The following is a 23,000-nucleotide window of genomic DNA, read 5'->3' as shown; positions in this document are numbered from 1 at the left end:
AAACCATTTATGTCCTTTATCGGGCCCATCTTTGCATGAAATGTTCCCTTGGGATCTCTAATTTTCTTGAAGAGATCTCTCATCTTTCCCATTCTGTTGTTTTCCTCTATTTCTTTGCATTGATCACTGAAGAAGGCTTTCTTATCTCTTTTTGCTATTCTCTGGAACTCTGCATTCAGATGCTTAAATCTTTCCTTTTCTCCTTTGCTTTTCGCTTCTCTTCTTTTCACAGCTATTTGTAAGGCCTCCGCAGACAGCCATTTTGCTTTTTTGCATTTCTTTTCCATGGGGATGGTCTTGATCCCTGTCTCCTGTACAGTGTCACAAACCTCATTCTATAGTTCATCAGGCACTCTGTCTATCAGATCTAGGCCCTTAAATCTATTTCTCACTTCCACTGTATAATCATAAGGGATTTGATTTAGGTCATACCTGAATGGTCTAGTGCTTTTCCCTACTTTCTTCAATTTGAGTCTGAATTTGGTAATAAGGAATTCATGATCTGAGCAACAGTCAGCTCCTGGTCTTGTTTTTGCTGACTGTATAGAGCTTCTCCATCTTTGGCTGCAAAGAATATAATCAATCTGATTTCGGTGCTGACCATCTGGTGATGTCCATGTGTAGAGTCTTCTCTTGTGTTGTTGGAAGAAGGTGTTCGCTATGACCAGTGCATTCTCTTGGCAAAACTCTGTTAGTCCTTGCCCTGCTTCATTCCACATTCCAAGGCCAAATTTGCCTGTTACTCCAGGTGTTTCTTGACTTCCTACTTTCGCATTCCAGTCCCCTATAATGAAAAGGACATCTTTTTTGGGTGTCAGTTTTAAATGGTCTTGTAGGTCTTCATAGAACCATTCAACTTCTGCTTCTTCAGCGTTACTGGTTGGGGCATAGACTTGGATTACCGTGATATTAAATGGTTTGCCTTGGAGACAAACAGAGATCATTCTGTCGTTTTTGAGATTGCATCCAAGTACTGCATTTTGGATTCTTTTCTTGACCATGATGGCTACTCCATTTCGTCTGAGGGATTCCTGCCCTCAGTAGTAGATATAATGGTCATCTGAGTTGAATTCACCCATTCCAGTCCATTTTAGTTCGCTGAATCCAGAATGTCAACATTCACTCTTGCCATAGCTTGCTTAATTTAAGGAGCAAACTCAACTTGGTCAGAATGTGCATGAGCTTTTGTGTTACAGAAAAGCCATGAGAAGGGCTGTGGAATTTTCTTGTTTGATAAAAAGGTAGTCCTCATGGATTATCTCATCTACATCAAAGAAGAGTAGTTTTTTAATCTAATGGAGAAATATAAAGGTACTTCACAATATAAAAGGAGTCAGTAATTTCAGTTTCCAGTTGTATCTCAATATAAAGGAAATTGATTTAAAAATAGCTCATAAGATATCAGGTACTACATTCTACAATTTTAACACATTAAATTGTTCTTATAAGAGTTTTGAAGAAAAATTTTTTTATAAAGAGCCTAGAAGAAACTCCAAAGGGTCTTTCTAGAATTTACAGATATTGGTTGAGCAGAAATCTTTAAAATTTGTATGATGAACTTCTAATAAGGCCAAATAAAAATGAGTCCTTTATTTTTGTCTTTTGTTTTAATTTTAACAAGATAATAGATCCCTCTGAAACAATATAAAAGAATAATTCTAAAAACTATTTTTTGTTATGCACAAAAAATATGCTTTAGTTGTTCTGGAATACAAGTGTGGAGAAAATTTGCTTTCCCTGTTTGCTTTCCTCTCTGCCTAGTCCCTCTGGTTTGCTTCTCAGCTCCTGTTGACTTCTAGCTGTCTGGCCGCAGAGGGCAGGATCATGCTAGGAGTAAAGCTTCTTCAGTTTCCAGGAAGAAATGGGCTGAACTGTTAACCCAGATCATTGGGTTGATGTTTCCTTCCTTGGTTTTCCTCTTCCTCTTTCGCATGTGTGCATCATATACCCCTGTCCATCGGTTCACCTTGCCTCTTCAGATACGTAGGGAACTGACAATGCAGTGCAGACATAATCTAGTAAGTATGATTTTAAAGATGTCGCATCTCAAAACTGTCAACTTCTGTAGGGACAGCTCAGTGCCAGTGTGTAGGAATCACATACGCGACTGTGATGTATGCCATGTACCAGTCAGAGCCTAGTCACTGAGGGGTAGGTCAGGGCTCAGAATCATTCTTATCCTGCAAGGCTAATAATAATGAGGGCCTTGTTTTTGGCACCTGAGGCCATCCTGGAGCCACTAAAATCAGAGAATTCTGGAATTTTCATTCATTTGTGTGAGAGTTTTAAAAGAGCTGAAATGAAACAAATTCTGCCAGTACATTTTGGGAAGTTGACCCCTGCAGTAGTCTTACATACTTGATGACTTACAGTCATCTTGAACTGAAGTAGGCCCAGAATGAACCTATGAGCTTGACTGCCTCTTCATACCATGTACCTTCAGACCCTTGAGTTCCCCACGTTTCTTGAGTTAATGGGATTTGGGCAGGCCCAGGAGTAGAAGATGTGGGAGAGAGTTAGACCAGTAAGACTAAGCCTTCTCTTCTCTCAAACACTCTGATCCTCTTTCTAACAGAACATTTTCCTCTCTCTAGGAAGGTCATCCTTGTATATTAAGCTTTCAGCTTCAGGAAGATCATGCATGTTTTAGGAAAGGAGGAAGGGGGGGGGATCTCTTCTGATAACAGCAGCCCCATGGACTCTGGTGACCTGTGGCTGTGATGGCAAGCTGGAAACTGCTCTTCTAGCCTCATAGGAAATTCATATACAATAGTTACCATGATGGCATTCCCCAGAAATAAATCCTAAAATAGTCATAGCAGCTAAATGTGAGTCATGAGGCACCATTCTTTCATAGCATTTGTATCCTTGAGAAAAGGTACTTGTTTTGTGCATTTCTATATTCCTGTTCAGTTCAGTTCAGTCACTCAGTCGTGTCTGACCCTTTGTGACCCCAGGGACTTCAGTATGCCAGGCTTCCCTGTCCATTACCAACTCCCGGAGCTTATTCAAACTCATGTCCATTGAATCAGTGATGCCATCCAACCATCTCATCCTCTGTCGTCCCTTTCTCCTCCCACCTTCAATCTTTCCCAGCATCAGGGGCTTTTCAAATGAATTAGTTCTCCACAACAAGTGGCCAAAGTATTGGAGTTCCAGCTTCACCATCAGTTCTTCCAATGAGTATTCAGGACTGATTTCCTTTAGGATGGACTGGTTGGATCTCCTTGCTGTCCAAGGGACTCTCAAGAGTCTTCTCCAACACCACAGTTCAAAAGCATCAATTCTTCAATGCTCAGCTTTCTTTATAGTCCAACTCTCACATCCATACATGACTTCTGGAAAAACCATAGCCTTGACTAGATGGACCTTTGTTGGCAAAGTAATGTTTCTGCTTTTTATATGCTGTCTAGGTTGGTCATAACTTTTCTTCTAAGGAGCAAGCATCTTTTAATTTCATGGCTGCAGTCACCATCTGCAATGATTTTGGAGACCAACCCCCCCCCCCCCCCACCAAAATAAAGTCTGTCACTGTTTCCATTGTTTCCCCATCACTTTGCCATGAAGTGATGAGACCAGATGCCATGATCTGAATGTTGAGTTTTAAACCAACATTTTCACTCTCCTCTTTCACTTTCATCAAGAAGCTCTTTGGTTCTTCTTTGCTTTCTGCCATAAGTCTGCATATCTGAAGTCATTGATATTTCTCCAGCAATCTTGATTCCAGCTTGTGCTGGAATACCTGTGGTACCTAGTAAATGCTTGCTAAATGCATAAATGTGTTAAACTAATTTTCTTCTGTTCATATGGAGAATTAATGGGTAGGAGGCCAATTAGAAAATGTACTCAAGGTCTATCTAGAGAGTGGTTATTTTGAGTCTTTAAGAAAATCTGTTCATGTGCATTAATAATATTCAGAACAACTAACAGTGAACACTTAGCTATGTGACAAGCACTATTCTGAGTACTTTTAAAACATTTGCTGTATGTGTTTTGTTAATATGCTCCTCATGTTCAGAGTACCTACATGAAATAGTTCTTTTCAAGGTTGTAAACTGTGCCATAAACACATTTGGAAAATGAAAGTGTTAGTGGCTCAGCCATGTCTGACTCTTTGCAACCCCATGCTGGGCTGTAGCCTGCCAGGCCCCTCTGTCCATGGGATTCTCCAGGCAGGAATAATGGAGTGGGTTGCCATTTCCTTTTCCAGGGGATCTTCCCAACCCAGGGATCGAACCTGGGTCTCCTGCTTTGCAGGTGGATTCTTTACTGCACATTGACACACATTGAAATACTGATGCAGTCCCACCTCCTTCTCCTCACTCTCTCAAACTCCCCTCATCTGTTCACAGTGTTGAAGTATGATAGTCAAACTCCCAAAGTCAGATAGCTCTGAGGGAATAAAGAATTTTTTGGTAGGCATTGTTTTTGTTTGTTTGAAATTTGTTTAAAAGAGAAAAGCAAGTGAGTTTGGCTATTACAGTGCTAATTAGGTTTGTGTTCAGTGACATAACTGTTAATGAATACTGATGAATATTCCTTTTTCATTCTGTAAACAAAGAATGTTACTAAGACTTTCCACCCAACACAACAGTCTATGTTGCATCCCAGTGCTTTTGACAGTGGTCTCTTAATTCACACATGGACTTTTCCTTAAAACATCTCAAATCTCTGTAAGTGAAATATAGCACAGGTTATTTAGATTTGGGGCTTCCCTGGTGACACAGATGGTAAAGAATCCACCTGCAACGCAGGAGACCCAGGTTCGATCCCTGGGTTGGGAAGATCCCCTGGAGAAGGAAATGGCAACCCACTCCATTATTCTTGCCTGGAGAATCCCATGGACAGAAGGGCCTGGCAGGCTACAAGCTATAGGGTCACAACGAGTTGCATATGACCTAAGTGACTTAGCATGCATGCATATAGATTTAATTTAGAGGAACATAAAGAATAAAGACTGGCTTTAGATGGTTTTGATGCTAGGAACATCCCATAAATTAAGTTCCAGTATTTTGCTGCTTTACAGATAAGTTAAACAAGACACAGAATAATTAAGTAACTTGCCTAAGATCATGCAGCTCAAAGTAACAGAGTTGGGATTCAAACCCACGCACTCTGAGTCCAGAGACCTCCCTCTACGGTCTTAACCGTTCTGTGACACGAGGCTGTCAGTCAGGGTTCTGTCAGAGAAAGAGATTTTTTATAGGAATTTGACAACATGCAACTTATAAGCTGTTTAAACAGTGTTCGCTTCTGGTGCTGCAGCCTGAAGTCAGAAGGAAAGACAGGCAGGAAGTGACAATGGATGTAAAGTGGGGGAGAGCGAGGGCAAGCTGGAGCTCGGGAAGAGGAGCTGGAATCAGGGTCACTGATTGTACTGATGGTACTGGTAGAAGCCAAACATGTACCTGGTCCAAGAGTAGAAGTTGAAGGGAGGGACCAGTGGGACCTGGAGGTGCTGTTCCATGCCACAGAGTGAACCAGCAGCTGAGGGACAGTGTATGCAAGTGGTCGTGGCACTTGGTGCCCTTGCATAGATCTTTGCAGCATAAAAAAATATGCTACCATCATTCTTAATATGCTCATTTCCCCTGTATGTGCCGGCCTCCTGATCTTACCAGTCAGCTTGTTCATCCCAGTTGTCTCCTTGGCCTTGGCATGGCCTTTCCCCCAGGGTTACTCAGGTCTCTTCCAGCTTCGTTGCCTAGACCCTGTGGTTCCTGGCCACCTTGTCAGCCCCACCTGCCTCTTTGACTCTGGCCTTGCTGGTCCTACCATTCATGGCTGCCTCAAGGGAAGGGAAGAAAAGAAAGGAAAAGGACAGTGACTATACATATATATTCATCTTTTTCTCAAGTCTAAGAGATACATGACTTGTTATTACTTAGTATTCCCTTCGCTTGAATTTTTCATGGGTGTATCTCTATTTTCTGAGACATGAAATGATTTATTTTAAAAATTGTCTCATTTTGTATTGGGCTTTAGCTGATTAACAATGTTGTGATAGTGTCTGGTGAACAGTGCAGGGACTCAGCCATACATGTACATGTATCCAACCTCCCCTCAAAATCCAATCCCCACCCCAGCCCAAGTAAAACCCAGTCCCATTCAGGCTACCACATAACACTGAACAGAGTTTCCTATGCTGTACAGTAGGTCCTTGTTAGTTAATCATTTATAATAAAGCAGTGTGTACACATCTATCCCAAACTCCCTAACTATCCCTTCTTTCCGTCCTTTCCCCCAGTAACCATAAGCTTGTTCTCTAAGTCTGTGAGTCTGTTTCTGTTTTGTAAGTAAGTTCATTTGTATAATTTCTTTTTAGATTCCACATATAAGGGATGTCATATGATATTTATCCTTTTCTGACTTACTTCACTCAGTGTGACACTCTCTAGGTCCATCCATGTTGCTGCAAATGGCATAATTTCATTCTTTTTAAATGACTAATATTCCACTGTGGGTCAGGAAGATCCCCTGCGGAAGGAAATGGCACCCCATTCCAGTATTCTTGTCTGGAGAATTTCAGGGACAGAGGAGCCTGGAAAGCTACCGTCCATGAGATCACAAAGACTCAGTGTGACTGAGCACAATATTCCATTGTGTATATCCATTATACAATGGAATTGTATTTTTCCATTCCTCTGTCGATAGACATTTAAGTTGCTTCCATGTCTTGGCTACATTGAAAATATCTTTTTTGATCCATCTCCCAGAATAATGGAAATAAAAACAAAAATAAACAAATGGGACCTACTTAAACTCAAAAGCTAATGCACCACAAAGGAAACAATAAACAAAACAAAAACACAACCCATTGATTGGGAGAAAATATCTGAAATGATGTGACCAATATGGGATTAATCTCTGAAATTTACAAATAGCTCATGATGTTTAACAACATCAAAACAAACAACCCACTCAAAAAATGGGCAGAAGACCTGAATAGACATTTCTCCAAAGAAGACATACAGATGGCCAATAAGCCCTTGAAAAATATATTCAACATTGCTAATTATTAGAGAACTGCAAATCAAAACTACAATGAGATATCACCCCACACCAGTCAGAATGGCTATCATAAAAAAAAAATCCACAAACAACAAATGCTGGAGAGAGTGTGGAGATAAGGGAACCTTCCTACACTGTTGGTGGGAATGTAAATTGGTACAACCACTATGGAGAACATAAAAAACTAAAAATTGAGCTACCATATGACCCTGTAATCCCACTCCTGGGAATATATCTGGAGAAAAACATGAGCCAAAAGGATACATGCTCCCCAGTGTTCATCACAGCACTGTTTACAATAGCCAAATGAAATTATTAAAGGATCAGTTGTGAATATATTAGATGCTCTGCTTTGAGTAGAATGAGGCTTCTGTAGATATGAGGATGGCTGACATCTTATTGTATACCCTGGTGCTTCTCTGCTGGTTTGCGTTAGGAAACCACCTTCTGTAATCCTGTCTACCTAAGAGGCCAATCTTGTCATTTCTATGTTCCTTCCTTTTTTTGCTACCTTTGATTTCGTTTTCATATTTTTAGGTTTCCATATAATTAAATATTTTCCTTGTATACAAAGTTGCTTTTCTTATAGTTAATTCTGGTTATTTTGGTCAAAGTGTTTATTCTCCTATACTGCTGTGTTCAAGGTGATTTTTCTTCAGTAACAACCAGTTCGGACATCTCAGGGGCTTGACCCAACAAAAGTTCATTTCTTGCCCACTCTGCCTCTTCATCACAAGTCAGCAGATGGTCTGTCCATCTGAGACAATCAGGGACCTGGGCTCAGCAGGGGCTCCATCTCAACATGTTTGCCCATAATCACTGTGGTCTGAGGAAGGGACTGTGGCTGATGGCTCACTGACTTTTAATAGCTGCCTCTTATTCTCTTTCGTTGGCTCAAGCAGGTCAAGTGGATGTAATGAATTTCAGAGTGGGTGGCAAGTGCAGTCTGTCTCAACATGTACAAGGAAAACTGGAACATTTGGAAACAGCTGTAACTAATGAAAACCACACTGACCTGTGCTGTGCAGCTAGGAGTCTCAGCCCATTTAAATCTTGCTGATACCAACGAAACCAGCTTATTTTCTCATCTTAAAATATGAAGCTGACATTTCCTTTCAGACAGTTGGGATGATGAATATTGTTTTTGACCAGATTCCAAATTATCTTCACTTGAGGATTAGACATACTATGACATCTTTTTAAGATGGACACTTCTCTCACACTGGCATTTTATCTGTAGTTTGTCTGGTGAAAGCCTTCTTAGTCCTTGTAGCTTATCATTTTTTCCCCATCTTGTGGCATTCAATCTCTTTTCAGGAAACTATCATTCTAGCATCTTAGGGCATGGTCCAGGAAAACCTCTTTGCTATTTGATATTAATAGGTTCACTTCCTATGCCTTTATTATTTTCAAAGTACCTAGCTTCAGGTGGAAGAAAGTTTCCTAGCTTTCAGAAGTTCCTCCAAAACTTCTGAATTAGAAACTGTGTACTTCTTCCTACTTACATATGTTTGTTCCCAATTTGTTTCCATGTGAGTCAGCAGAGGTGAGTTACTATGCATGTATCTAATCATTTTTGCGGGTTACTGCCAAATATCAATAGTAATGACAACAAAAATTATTATTCACTGTATCTGTATAGACATTCACAGTTTAAAACTGAAGTATGGCTGCTGTAAAATACTATGTTACAGGTATATAATATAGTAATTCACAATTTTTAAAGGCCATACTCCATTTATAGCTGTTATAAAATATTTGCTATATTCCTTGTGTTTTACAGTATATCCTTAATAGCTTGTTTTATACCTAATAGTTTGTACCTCTTACTCCCCTACCCCTCTATTGCCCCTCCTGCTCCCTCCTGGTAAATGTTAGTTTGTTCTCTGTATTTGTGAGTCTGCTTCTTTTTTTGTTAAATCCACAAGTTGTATTTTTTTAGATTCTACATATAAATGATATCATACAGCATTTGTCTTTCTCTCTTAAGTCCATCTGTGTTGCTGCAAACGGCAGAATTTCATTCTTTATGACTGAGTAGTATTCTATTGTGTGTATGTTTATGTGTGTATGTGATATGTATATATCATATATATGTATCATATATGTTTGTATATATATCATATCTTCTTTATTCATTTATATGTTGATGGACACTTGGGTTACTTCCACATTTTGACACTTAAAAATAATACTGCCATGAATATTGGCGTGCATGTATCTTTCTGAAGTAGTGCTGCTGTGAGTGTTGGGGTGTATGTATGTTTTTGAATTTTTTGTTTTTTTTTTTTGATATCTACCCAGCTGTGGAATTGCTGGGTCATATGGTAGTTCCATTTTTACTTTTTCTGAGCTATCTCCGTACTGTTTTCTACAGTGGCTACACCAATTTACAGTCGCACTACCATTTGTTATTTGTGTTCTTTTATAACCATTCTGACAGTTGTGAGGTGATATCTCATTGTGGTCTTGATTTGCCTTTCTCTGAGGGTTAGTGATGTTGAGCATGTTTTCATGTGGCTGTTGGCCTTCTGTACTTCCTCTTTGGAAAAATTAAGACATTCAAAGTTTTAAACACATGAAATATCAATGGAGCGTCACTCGTGGTGTAAATTCCAGATGAAAACATGACAGGGCACCACTCTATGTTAAGGGCAGAGACTGTGTATGGTTTTTTTTTTTAAGTTTGAGGAAGATGATTCCTTGTATTGTCTTTAGGAGGCAGTGGGGTGGGAGAGACCACAAGAATGAACATCCCTCTGTCCATTAGACTTCTTTAATGTTACAAAGCCTTTCTTCTGTCAAGGACCACTGAGGCAACATTAAAAAGACCAGAGACTACTTCCATAGGAAAGCAGTACGTTTAGTCTTTTAACGGGAAACTATGAAATGTTCCAAGAACAACAGATATAAAATTCTAGTCAATTAAGACAAGAAATAACAAGGTATGTGCTTCGTTTCTGTCATTTAGACTTACAGGGGTAAGGGGGCCAGATGAAGATCAAACAGGAAAGAGTCATATGGACAAAAACAAAGGTAAAACAAATCCAATAAAGGGGGAAAAGGCTGACGTGTACACACTGCTTGTTTATGGAGAAGCACATACACAAACACAGAGAAACCGCAAACAAACTCATGCCTGTGAGCATTCACTTCCCACCCTGGTTCCCAGAGGGCTGCACAAACACATTTGCAATCATGGGCTTCTGTGAAATAGCATCCTTATTTATCTTTTCAGGATGCCCATGCTCAGTCATGTCGGACTCTTTGTGACCATTTGGACTGTAGCCCACTGGGCTCCTCTGTCCATGGGATTTTTCAGACAAGAATACTGGAATGGGTTGCCATTTCCTACTCCAGGAGGTCCCTCCTGACCCAGGATCAAACCCAAGTCTCCTGCATTACAGGTGGATTTTTCACCCACTGAGCCATTGGGGACGCTTCCTCTTTTCAGTCTATCACCAATTATACTGCAAACACCTTGAGAATAGGGCATCTCATTAGATGTTTGTGAAATTGAAACATTTTTACCTTCCCTAATTCTACACTTTGGAAAGTCTAGGTGCAGCATAGGCATACTGTCTTCAGTACTCACCACGAGGCTATTAGGACAAGCTCCCCACTACAAGTTCGCCCCTCATCCAGTACCCAGGTCACCTTCTTGGTCTGCTCCAGAGCACACTGTTCAGAAGCAAACTCTGGGCAACATCCTATATAATCTAGTTGGGATTAGATTTTTTGTGTGGCACATAACATAGCTTCTCAGTTGCTTAAACTGTTGTTGTATTTTGGTAAAGTACTACTTTTGATCATACTGGCAAATAAGTGAGTAATGTAAGAGAACAGAAGCAAATTTTTATTCCTTTATTCAACTGGTACTCAGTTGAGAGCAACTATTCAAGCATTGTGCTAGAGACAGTGCATTAGCAATCTGTAAGGCCACAATAGTTCTTGCCCTCATTCACTTATCATTTTGTGGGAAGAAAACAATAAAATAATGATTAAAGTGTGCTGATGGAAATATACCACTTATTCTCAGATAACTACTGATTTATCCTCTGCCTCTCCTTCCTCTTTGTCTCTTACGTTTTTGTTCTCTCTTTAATTCAGTTCATGGGAGAAAGCAAAGACAAGAACTCCTTCCCTTTTAGGTTAAAATTCCAGCACTGGCCAGCTCTAGGCGAGTGTGACCATTGTTTTCCATAGTCCTTCATTCAGTTCTGACCAAGATTTCTGCCCAACTCCCTGAGCTCTTTTTCAACTGACTTGAGATTGTCTGCTCCTTTAATGTTTTCTAAAAAACTGTTGGGGCAGTTCTGGGAAGTTAATGGGAAACTAGTTTCCTCAAGAAAGAGAGGCAAACAAAAATCCAGCTCATCCAGCCAGCAGTTCCAGCTTCTTTCTCTGCTGCTGGGATGAGAACCTGCTCTATTCAAGACAGGGTGTTAGGCTGAGCTACAAAGACAAAGATGGGACAGTCTCTGCCCTCCTAAAGTAGTGTGTGATCATTGTAATTAGAAGGGAATACATGGTATTCAGTGTCTGGAATGTTTGGGGAGAGCTTCATGGAAGAGGGGCCTTGAGATCTGGGGATTACTAAGCTAGTCTGGGTAGCATACCGACATGGGCCTCCACTCTTGGACAGGCAGTGATGGAGTGTGGTATCACAAGCAAGGCATGGTATCAACACACTGTAAAAGGTTGCAAAGGGTCATGAACATTCAGAAGACCCATTGTGTCCCACTGGATTAGACTGTGTGTGCCCTCATTTATTGGACCATGGAACAATAATGCAGCATTTGATACAATGAAATATTGGGGAACACCATGATCAAAATGGTGATTGGGGAAGTTTATTATGGTAGCTGTGTACAGGTTGATGGGCTTCCCTAGTGGCTCATGGGTAAGGAATCCTTCTGCCAATGCAGGAGACTGAAGTTTGATCCTTGGGTCAGGAAGACCCCCTAGAGAAGAAAATGGGCCTGGGAAATCACATGGACGGAGGATCCTGGGGGGCTAGAGCCCATGGAATTGCAGGAGAGTCAGATAGGACTCGTTGACTGAACAACAGCACCAACAATACAGGTTAATAGGCGGTAAGAGGGAGACCGGTTAGAAGGTAGAGCAGTTGTTCCGACCTGGGATAAGAACCCAAAGGAGGAAAGTATAGAATGAGAAGGAAGGGAGCACTGAACTCTGTCTTGTCATTTGAATGGCGCTGGAGTTAACAGGAGTTTACTATATTGCCAGAAAGCAGAATGCAGCTGACAGTGCCTGCAGCAGAATGAAGCAAAGGTTTCAAGATCAGAGGAGCAGAATTTATTATAAAACAGTGCTGCCTCTTTCTGCTCCTGAGAGAGGGAAGCTATAAACATGGGGATGCTATAAATATGTGGGGATGCTGTTATTCTCTACAAACAAGATGGCATTATGCTGTGGATTTGAAAATATTCACAAGTGCCTCTTGCAATGTAGTTTTCCATGGATTAATGTGGTTTGTGTTGAAAATGCATATATATATATATATATATATATATATATATATTTCATCAGTGGTTTTGCTTTTAAAATGAGGTAAAGACTTTTTTTCCTCTTAAATGTAAAATGCTAACAATTTAATCTTTGCAGCATGGGAATGGGATATTAATGTGGCTGTTTATTTTTTGTGGGTTTGACCATTTCAGAAACTTCACATTTATGAAAAATATTATTACTGGGGAAATAAATTTGAAACTGTGGTCCAGCTTCAATGAGGACTGTAAAGTGTTTTTCCATTCTACTGCTTAAATACTCCAAAGATTCTATGCCTCAGAGCAGGGACTTATTATAACTGTGCTGCATAGGAAAATAGGCACTCTGGAGTGCATTCTGAAGTGGTTTCCCCCATCCACCTCTGCATGGCTGTTCTTGGAAACCAACTCTTAGTTTAGCCCAGTGGAGTTATGTGTTTGGAGAGGAACTGGCTAGTAGCGTGCAGCTCCATGATTGTGCAAAGACAGCTAAAACCACAACTGCTTTTAGTGCCCCCCCTCAAAGAACGGGAAAGCATTTTGGGGTATGGGAGCCTCAAAAAGATTAATTATACACTTACGTGATAAGATTTCCAGTTCTCTCTGACCAGCCTATTTATTTATTTTGTTTTGATTAATTATCCCAAGATGAAGTTTTTATCCAAGTTAAGTCCGATTCCCAAAATATTTATCACTTTTAGTTTGAAGACCAATGCTCTGTGTTCTTCCATCACCACACAATCTTTTTGCAGTTTGGTATTACGAGGCTTATGCGAAGAAACTTACTGTGTTGAGAATGAGGGAGATGACTGTCCAACTCTACTCTGCATTCCTCAGACTGATGGGAGGAGACCACTCTTAAGGGCATACACGGACTAATGTATATTCAGAGAAATTATCAGTGAGGGAGACTTGAAATCCAGTCATGTGAGGGAAACTGGGTGGCTGGTCTGCAGAAAAGATTTAAATGCTAACAGAGCTGTGGTACTTCACTGCTGCTGGGGCAGACACTGTAGCTTAACTACCTGGCATCCAGGACTTTTCCTGGGGAAATCTGTTATGTGCATGCTGGAGAAGGAAGGAAGGTTTGCCTCCTATGGTAAAAGTTGAGGGGTCAGATTTTCCTCTCACAGGTCTTGTCACCTGAGTGTGAGCAAGAGTCCTTGGTTCCTGCTGTGTCCTGGCACATGCTTATGTTTGGGCTTTCAGTCTATTAGGCAAAGGTCCATTGACAAAGTATCTAGAATCCAATGTTATATCCAGACTTGTGGAGGAGACCTCAGCAATGGTCCTCACTGTCTATTTCACTTGGCGCCTGGCTCATTCCCACCTGGATTCTCAAATTCTAATAGAGATTAGGAATATGTAATCCTAAAATAGATTTTGTGAGTTCTCTAATACTTTGAAATTAATTCCTTTCAATTAAGTTAGTTTATATAGGTTTCTATTGTTCAGAGACAATAATTCTGACTATATAATTGCTAAAGACCAGTAATCTTTTCTTGTTTCCAGCTTGAATTCTTAACTTGAATCCAAGGATAGTGTTCTGGAAACTGTATGTTGAACTGTGTGTAGAATTTCATATATTTATGCACTCAGATGGGGGAGAGAAGGTTCATAGCTTTTATTCTATTCTCAAAACGCTCTATAACCCTAGAAAGGCCAAGAACCACTTATGTACAGGATACAATGTAAAACCTTACTTAGCATAACATATAAAGCCCTTATAATCTGACCTCTGCCTTGTTGTTCAGTCGCTAAGTCAAGTCTTACTCACTGTGACCCCAAGGACTGCAGCACGTCAAGGCTTCCTTGTCCTTCACTATCTCTTTGAGTTTGCTCAAACTCATGTCCATTGAGTCAGTGATACCATCCAACCATCTCATCCTCTGTCACCCCCTTCTCCTCCTGCCTTCAATTTTCCCAGCATCAGGATCTCTTCCAATGAGTTGGCTCTTCACATCAGGTGTCCAACTATTGGAGCTTCAGCTTCAGCATCAGTCCTTCCAATGAATAGTCTGGGTTCATTTCCTTTACGATTGACTGATTTGATCTCTTTGCTGTCCAAGGGACTCTCAAGAGTCTTCTCCAACACCACGGTTCTAAAGCATCAATTCTTCGGTGCTCAGCCTTTGTTTATGGTCCAACCTTCACAGCTATACATGACTACTGGAAAAACCATAGCTTTGACTATATGGACCTTTGCTGGCAAAGTAATGTCTCTGCTTTTTAATGGGCTGTCTAGATTTGTCATAACTTTTCTTCCAAAGAGCAAGTGTCTTTTAATTTCATGGCTGCAGTCTCCATCCACAGTAATTTTGGAGCCCAGGAAAATAAAGTCTGTACTGCTTCCATTTTCCCCCCATCTATTTGCCATGAGGGATGGGACCAGAGCCATGATCTTAGTTTTTTGAATGTTGAATTTTAAGCCAGCTTTTTCACTTTCCTTCTTCGCCTTCATCAAGAGGCTCTTTAGTTCCTCTTTGCTTTCTGCCATTAGGGTGGTGTCATCTGCATATCTGAGACCTCTGCCTACTGCTTTTATCTTTTACTGTATTTCTTGTTGCTACTGGTCTTCATCCTCTTTCTATGCTACAATCATATCCAAGTCCTAGGAATTCTTTAAAAAGCAACTTGTGCCCATCCAAGTACTAACCAGGCCTGGCCCTGCTTAGAGCACCTCATGGTTTTTGATCTCCATGTTTTTGTTCATGAAGTTCCTTCTGCCTTAATTTCCCATTGCTTTCGCCCTACCTTTTAAGTGGTTTGCTGGACACCTAACTCATCTTTTAGACTTGGGTGGTTTCACATTTTACTGGTGGACTCTGAAGATCATGACCACTATTCCCCATCCCTCAGCCTACCTGCTTCCAGCATTGCCAGTAACTCTGTCAAGCTAGTAGCTGGTATGAATGTCTCTTTGCCCTCCTGGGGCATTCTCCAGAGTCACTGAAAGTTGCTGTGCTGCCCAGGCACATCTCTGGGGAGAAGTTAACCCCTCTAGGGGCAACGATGGCATTGTTTGTGAATAAAAGACCCAGGCTTCCCTTCCCTTGCATAGGTGGACCTGTTCCCTTCCAACAGGTTGGAACCATGGTTCTCCATGGTTCTTCAAAGAGACCCCTGAGCAATTGGGCAGTGATTGTTCACTGTGGTGACTTGCATATTAAACACCTTTATTGACTCATTGGAAAAGACTCTGATGCTGGGAGGGATTGGGGGTAGGAGGAGAAGGGGATGACAGAGGATGAGATGGCTGGATGGCATCACTGACTCTATGGGCATGAGTTTGAGTGAACTCCGGGAGTTGGTGATGGACAGGGAGGCCTGGCATACTGCACTTCATGGGGTTGCAAAGAGTCAGACATGACTGAGTGACTGAATTGAACTGAGTAGACTATTACTTCTTTTTTTTACTAAACATTTATTTTTTTTATTGTAGTAGGAACACATATGAAATCTATCCTCTTAATAAATTTTAAGTGTACTATACATTATTGTTCACTAGAGGTGAATGCTGTACAGTAGGTCTCTAGAGCTCATTCATTTTACTTAGTTGATATGTTTTGTCTGTTTGTCTACTGATGATTAACTCTCTCTGTTTCCCTCCCCTGGTCTCTGGGAACCACCATTCTGGCCTTTGATTTTATGAATCTGATGATTCTAGCTAACTCATATAAATGGTACTTGTCTTTCTGTGTCTGGCTTATTTCACTTGGTATAATGTCCTCAAGAGGTTCATCCATATTGTTGCATATTGTAGAGTTTCTTCCAATTTTAAGGTTGAATAATATGGTGTTGGAGAAGACTCTTGAGAGTCCCTTGGACTGCAAGGAGATCCAATCAGTCCATGCTAAAGGAGATCAGTCCAGGGTGTTCATTGGAAGGACTGATGTCGAAGCTGAAGTTCCAATACTTTGGCCAGCTGATGCAGAGAGCTGACTCATTTGAAAAGACCCTGATGCTGGGAAAGATTGAGGGCAGGAGGAGAAGGGAATGACAGAGGATGAGATGGTTGGATGGCATCACCGACTCAATGGACATGGGTTTGGGTAGACTCTGGCAGTTGGTGATGGACAGGGAGGCGTGGCGTGCTGTGGTTCATGGGCTTGCAGAGTTGGACACGACTGAGTGACTGAACTGAACTGAATATTCTATTATGTATACATCATTTTTCAATCCATTCATCCATTGATAGACATTTTGCTTCTACAGCATAGCTATTATCAATAGAGCTGCAATGAACATGGATCTGCTAATAATTCTTTGAGATCCTGGTTTTAGTTCTTTTAGGATATATACCCGGAAGTGAGACTGCTGGATCATAGGATAGTTCTATTTTTAATTTTTTGAGGACTCTGTGCTGTTTTCCATAGAGGCTGCACCATTTTGCATCCCCACCAGCAGTGTGCAAGGGTTCATTTCTCCACATCCTCACCAACACCTGTTGTCTTTTGTTAAGACTATTACTTTTTGAGAGTAAAGAGCTTATCTTATTCATTGTTGTTCCCTTGGTATTATTAATAAAACTGGCATAAAGTGAATCCTTATCCATGTGTAAAAAACATAAGATATGAGAGCTTTCTTCAGATCTCTCAAGGGCTGTCTTGTGTTTACAAATGTCTGTGGAGCAGAAATAAGACCAAAGAGTAGAATTTACAAGCTATGGACATTTCTTCCATATGGAACTCTCAATGCACTGAAGGGAGGGGACCTTCCTTAGTAGCAGTGGTTTGTTGTTGCGTGATGACTCACTTGGTTTGTCCACTCGTCTGTCTCTAGCCAAGAATTCCTGTAATAGAGAGTTTTATGGCAAATGAGTCCCACACACAGATGCCTACAGAGACCAGGCAGACATGTGAACCAGTGAGGCAGGCCAGGCATAAGATAATTGGGAATGGTGGGAAGTACATGGAAATACACTGCCTGCACTGTCTAAATGGGCTGGCTGCTCCTCAGCTCCAGCCAACAGTTTTGCAAGAAGGTAGGTTCACCACTGCCAGGCCTTTCATTTTTTTCAAGGGAAAACAGAAATCTGGATTCTTAAAACTTCTCAGCTTAAAAAGTATGTGGGTCAAGAAAGCATCACTGTGGTTCATTATTGACCATGGTTTTGAGTGTGCAACCTTTGTGTAATGTATGTAGCAGAGGATGTTAAAGCCTCAGGTGTGAGGACAGCCTCCTCAAGAAACTGGCCTGGGGTCTGATCAGTTTGCTCCCTCCAGCCCATAAACATACTCTGCCTGTTCCCAGCTTGGGCCTTTGGCCATCCTGTCCTCACAGCAAGGAAGCTCTGTGGCTCTGGCACTTCCCACTATGGCTCTTTTTCCCAAAATCCTATCTTCTTGGTCCACCTCTAATACTTCATGCTCTTGAATATCTGCTGCACTTGGTCATTGTCCAGTGGTCTCATAGTCTGTGTTATGTAACTGAGTCATAAGTCTCTCATAGTAGGGGCTTCTATTTCACATGTCTTTCCTGTCATTTGTAGCATAGGGTTCTTGCAAGAAAGATGCTTGCTCCTTGGAAGAAAAGTTATGACAAACCTAGGCAGCATATTAAAAAGCAGAGACATTACTTTGCTAACAAAAGTCCATCTAGTCAAAGATATGGTTTTTCCAGTAGTCATGTATGGATGTGAGAGTTGGACTACAAAGAAAGCTGGGCGCTGAAGAATGGATGCTTTTGAACTGTGGTTTTGGAGAAGACTCTTGAGTCCCTTGGACTGCAAGGAGATCAAACTAGTCAATCCTAAAAGAAATCAGTCCTGAATATTCATTGGAAGCTGATGCTGAGGCTGAAGTTCCAATACTTTGGTCACCTCCTGATGCTGGGAAAGATTGAAGACAGGAAGAGAAGGGGACGACAGAGGATGAGATGGTTGGATGGCATCACCGACTCGATGGACGTGAGTTTGAGCAAGCTCTGGGAGTTGGTGATGGACAGGGAAGCCTGGCATACTGAAGTCCATGGGGTCGCAAAGAGTTGGACACGACTAAGCTACTGAACTGAACTGAACTTGCTCTTCTGAAGCTGAACTTCCAGTGTTGAGAGATAAGCACAGGCCACTGAACAAATAAGCATGAGAAAATTGGACAGTATTTGTGAGAATAAATAAAATAGTTTGGGGAGAAAAAAATAGGATGGAAAGAATATGTGTGTGTGTGTGTTTGTGTGGGTGTGATTATTCTGGGTTGGAGATGGGAGAAGGTCTTCCTGATGCTGTGACATCTGAGACTTGAATGACTATGAAGGGCTAGCCATGTCAAGATTAGGGGAAGAACATTCCAGGGCAACAGAACAGCTGATGCAGTGGGTCCAAGGCAGGAGCCTGTGTGGTGAGCTGGAGGCTCAGCAACGAAGTCATCAGGAAAGGAAATTTTAGAACTAGCAACTAAATTATTCAAGTGAACTTATTGTACAATTATTACTGTTTAAGTGTATATGGCTGTGATCATTTAGATCTCAGAATCTCTGCCATGATTTCAGGATCAGATTCAGTAATTACCAAAGATTCACAGAGGAGAAAATGATTGTGTTAGAATTCACATGATATATCCTACTTTGAAGCCTCAGATTTCCCATGGATAGGATAGGACACTGGCAGTGTTTCAAGAAAATGGCACCTGGTATTATGTTCTTAAACTGTATTTGTGTTGGAAGTAGTCATATAGCAGTGAGCATTCATGCAGTAAGAAATAATTCCTTCATCCTTTAATAATTGCCCTCAAGGATTATAAGAGAGATGAAGCATCCATTTTAAAAGTTAACTGGACAAGGACGAAAGCTCTGTCCACAGAGTTTCAGATTTTCCTGGATTTTCTGGTATCTACACAACAGAGACCTGCTGAATTGCCAGCATATAACAAGCCAGAACCCTGGATCCAGAGAGCATTTGTGATGTCCAGCCAATGCAGAACTGCTTTCCCCCCGAAGGGTGGTCTCCAAATCTGTTGTAGCCTTTGGCAAGATGTTTATATCACAACTGAAAACAGATGCCCTTTCTGCCCTTTCCTTTGTTGTCTGAGTTACTACTGTTCAGGGGGTGTGAGCCAAGGCAGTCTCTCACGCACCTTCAGAACGCCCAGCGAGAGTCCTCATTAGACATTCCTGTCCTGAAGCCTTGCTGTGAAACACTCGACAAAACAGAGTAGACACAGTGAAGTTCTAGTAATCTGCTCAGTACCTTCTGAATGTTTCTTATCACAAATCAGAACACTAGTCCTGAGGTTTAATATAAAAAAACCCCACATCTCTCTAGATAGTTTCTGCTTGAGAATATTTAATCCTAAAGGAAAAATATTTAATCTTGAAGAACTATGTAGTCCTAGAGGAAAACCAAAGCATGCTCTTGCTAATGGACTGTTTGTTGTTGTTGTTGGTATTGAATTTTATTATAGGATATATTTGTATTTTATATATATACATATGACATTGACATTCCAGAGTATCAAAAAACACTGTAAATTCTTGATTAAAAGGGACTTATTAGACATAAGACTGAATATAATGTGTAGACTTTGCTTGGATCCTGCTGTAAATTGACTGAAACCGAAACAACTGGGAAAATTTAAATACGGATTGAATATGAGACGATGTTAAGGAATCATTGGTAATTTTGTTAGATGTGATAATGATACAGAGGTTATGTAAGAAAATATCCTTATTTTATAGAGTTGCACTCTGAAATATATAGGAAGGAAATGTCACATGTATAATTTATTTTAAAACACTAGCAAAATATTGAAGCAAATATTGCAAAAAATTATTGTTCAGTCTAGGTGATGGGCATATGGAACATGCTATTGTATTTCCTTTGTTGTCCTGTATATAATTTGAAGTTTAAAAAATTGCTCTGCAAATTGTGACATAGCAGAGCAATTTGTCAGCTAAGTAGCACTATTTTACAATGTTAGTGGATGTTGCTTTATTGTGCCTTTTGTGCTGCAGCCATAAATATCAGTGGACCTGGAAACTAGATGATTTTTTGGAAATGAGACATTACAGTATATTGAAATACCGATATTCAATATTTTCTTCTTATGTATGCCCTCCACCCTACCCTTGTGCTCTCATTTTGCAACTTGGCCTATGATTAGGGAAGTGAAATAGTTCACAAATAAAACTGAAACATATAGAATCCTAAAGCTAGAATTTTAAACATTTTGTTTCAATGTCAACTTTTAAAAAGAATATTTTTAAACTATAGTTACCAATGTCATTTTCCTCCCTTTCAAAATGTGTATTCTATAATCTGGATTATATTCAGTTCAGTTTAGTTCCGTCGCTCAGTCGTGTCTGACTCTTTGTGACCCCATGGACCACAGCACACCAACCAGGCCTCCCTGTCCATCACCAACTCCTGGAGTCCCCCAAACCGACGTCCATTGAGTCGGTGATGTCATCCGACCATCTCATCCTCTGTCGTCCCCTTCTCCTCCCGCCCTCAATCTTTCCCAGCATCAGGGTCTTTTCAAACGAGTCAGCTCTTCGCATTAGGTAGCCAAAGTATTGGAGTTTGAGCTTCAGCATCAGTCCTTCCAATGAATACTTAGGACTGATCTCCTTTAGGATAGACTGGTTGGACCTCCTTGCAGTCCAAGGGACTCTCAAGAGTCTTCTCCAACATCACAGTTCAAAAGCATCAATTCTTTGGCACTCAGCTTTCTTTATATACATGGATTATATTAACATGCATAAAATTATTGGTACTGTCTAATGTAGATACGTGCCTATCAATGGCCCATCTTTTCCTTTCTCTATTCAGGGATTTTGAAGGAGTTCTTATTAAATCTACTAGTGCTTTTTCTTCAGACAACTTTGTTGCAGATGCTATGTGCCAGTATTGGGTATTGTTAAGACTTTCTTACCTTAAGATATTTTGATACCTAGACCCTAAAATAATATATTTTAATATATGACAATTCTCAATAATATGTAATATTCCCATTTCCATTGAACCTATTGATGGAAATAAGTTCACACTGCAGTGTGCACTGAGTCACATGACCTGGTTACTGATGAAGCAAAGCATGTTGTTGTATTTTTATCCCCACCTACATTTAACTTGTAAGTTCATTTATTGTCTTGTTTTTCATCCTATGTAGTATCAGTAGTTGTAGATTCAATACCAAAGGGAATCTGGCTGTCCCCTTTCCTCAACTTGTACATTTTTAGTAAGCTGTGAGTATTGGCACTGTACTTTTTTTTTTTTTAATAACAGTGTCTAAATGGAGGCATCTTGATTTTGAACTGGAGTTAAATCATCCTTCTGAATGTTCAGCAGTGAACACACGTTGTGCACTTGTCATGTAAGGCACTGGTGAAGGTTCTATGGAGTACAAGGTTGCAAACTATCAGATGCATGGAACCAGGAGACCTGGTTTCTGTCTTCAGGAGTTGGCAAACGTTGTGGAGACAATTACTATGGAAAGTATATGATAAGTATATGAGTTATGAGAGTGGTACTGTGGAGGGGAAAAAAATGTAACCTAAAACTTTAATATAATTTGTTGGTTGTTAAGTATGTTGTCATGCATTTGTTATTTTTTAATATAAAATTATAAAAGCACTACTGAAAAAGCAGTAATATTCTAGGAGAGAGGAACCTGGAGGCAGACCCTGGAAGAGAGAATCATGTAGAAAAGGCTACCTTGAAAGCATGTTCAGTGTCCTTCAGTTGGGGGGACAGGGCCAGCTTCAGGTGGCTCTGCAAGGAGGGAGCCAGGGAGAGATCCTACAACTTCACTCTCCTCCCTCCCACCTCTCGTTGATCTTCTCCCTTTCTCTAATCTAAAGGCAAGGGAGCCCGCTGGTGTAGTCCATCCAAGTCAGCCTCCTGGGGCAGATAGCAGAGTAGATAAGGGCAGAAAGTAGAACAGTTATCATCCTCTTCTCAAAATATAACAATATGAGGGGGATGCTTGGAGGGAGTTCTTCATAGAATCATAAAATGTTAGAGCTGGAAGGATCCTGAGAAATAATTTTCAACTTCATTTTGAAGATGGGGAAATAGAGCTCTATAAAAATAGCAACGAGTACAGTGAGTTGTCACATGACAGACCTTTGGATTCTTAGCCCGGGCTTTTCCCAGCAGGACAGGCAGATTAGCCTCTGTGTATTTTTCAAGTTTTTCCCAGAGGCACCACACTTACTCAGCCACTGTTAAGCATGGGTGAAAATGGTAAGAAGGTTTTGGTTGTTATTCAAGGGAACATATGAGTACTATAAACACAGTCATTGCAGTAGGACATGTTTCTACAACGGAAGTAAGAGTCATTCCGGATAATCTGGAAGGCACAGAAATATGTCAAGGAGAAAGTAAAGCCACCCACAATGCACCACAGAGATGATGACTGGTAACATTTTGGTGCTTTCTTATAATTTTTTAAAATTAAAATGTACAGTCTTATATTTTATGTTTTCACTTAATAATGAACAATTTCCCATGGAGTAGTAGGATGCTTTAGTAGCAATAGT

At 40.5% G+C, this 23,000-nt stretch overlaps 1 protein-coding gene across 1 annotated transcript in view; it reads left to right on the top strand.

Moving 5' to 3' along the window:
* GALK2 (galactokinase 2) overlaps nucleotides 1–23,000 on the top strand; it is a 136,098-nt gene that overhangs the window by 102,476 nt on the left and 10,622 nt on the right. The gene's annotated exons all lie outside the window — the stretch shown is intronic.

Source organism: Budorcas taxicolor, chromosome 10, assembly GCF_023091745.1.
Source record: "Budorcas taxicolor isolate Tak-1 chromosome 10, Takin1.1, whole genome shotgun sequence".
NCBI lineage: Eukaryota > Metazoa > Chordata > Mammalia > Artiodactyla > Bovidae > Budorcas > Budorcas taxicolor.
The sequence above is the reverse complement of the archived record's forward strand: the minus strand, read 5'-3'. Positions and strand labels throughout refer to the sequence as shown.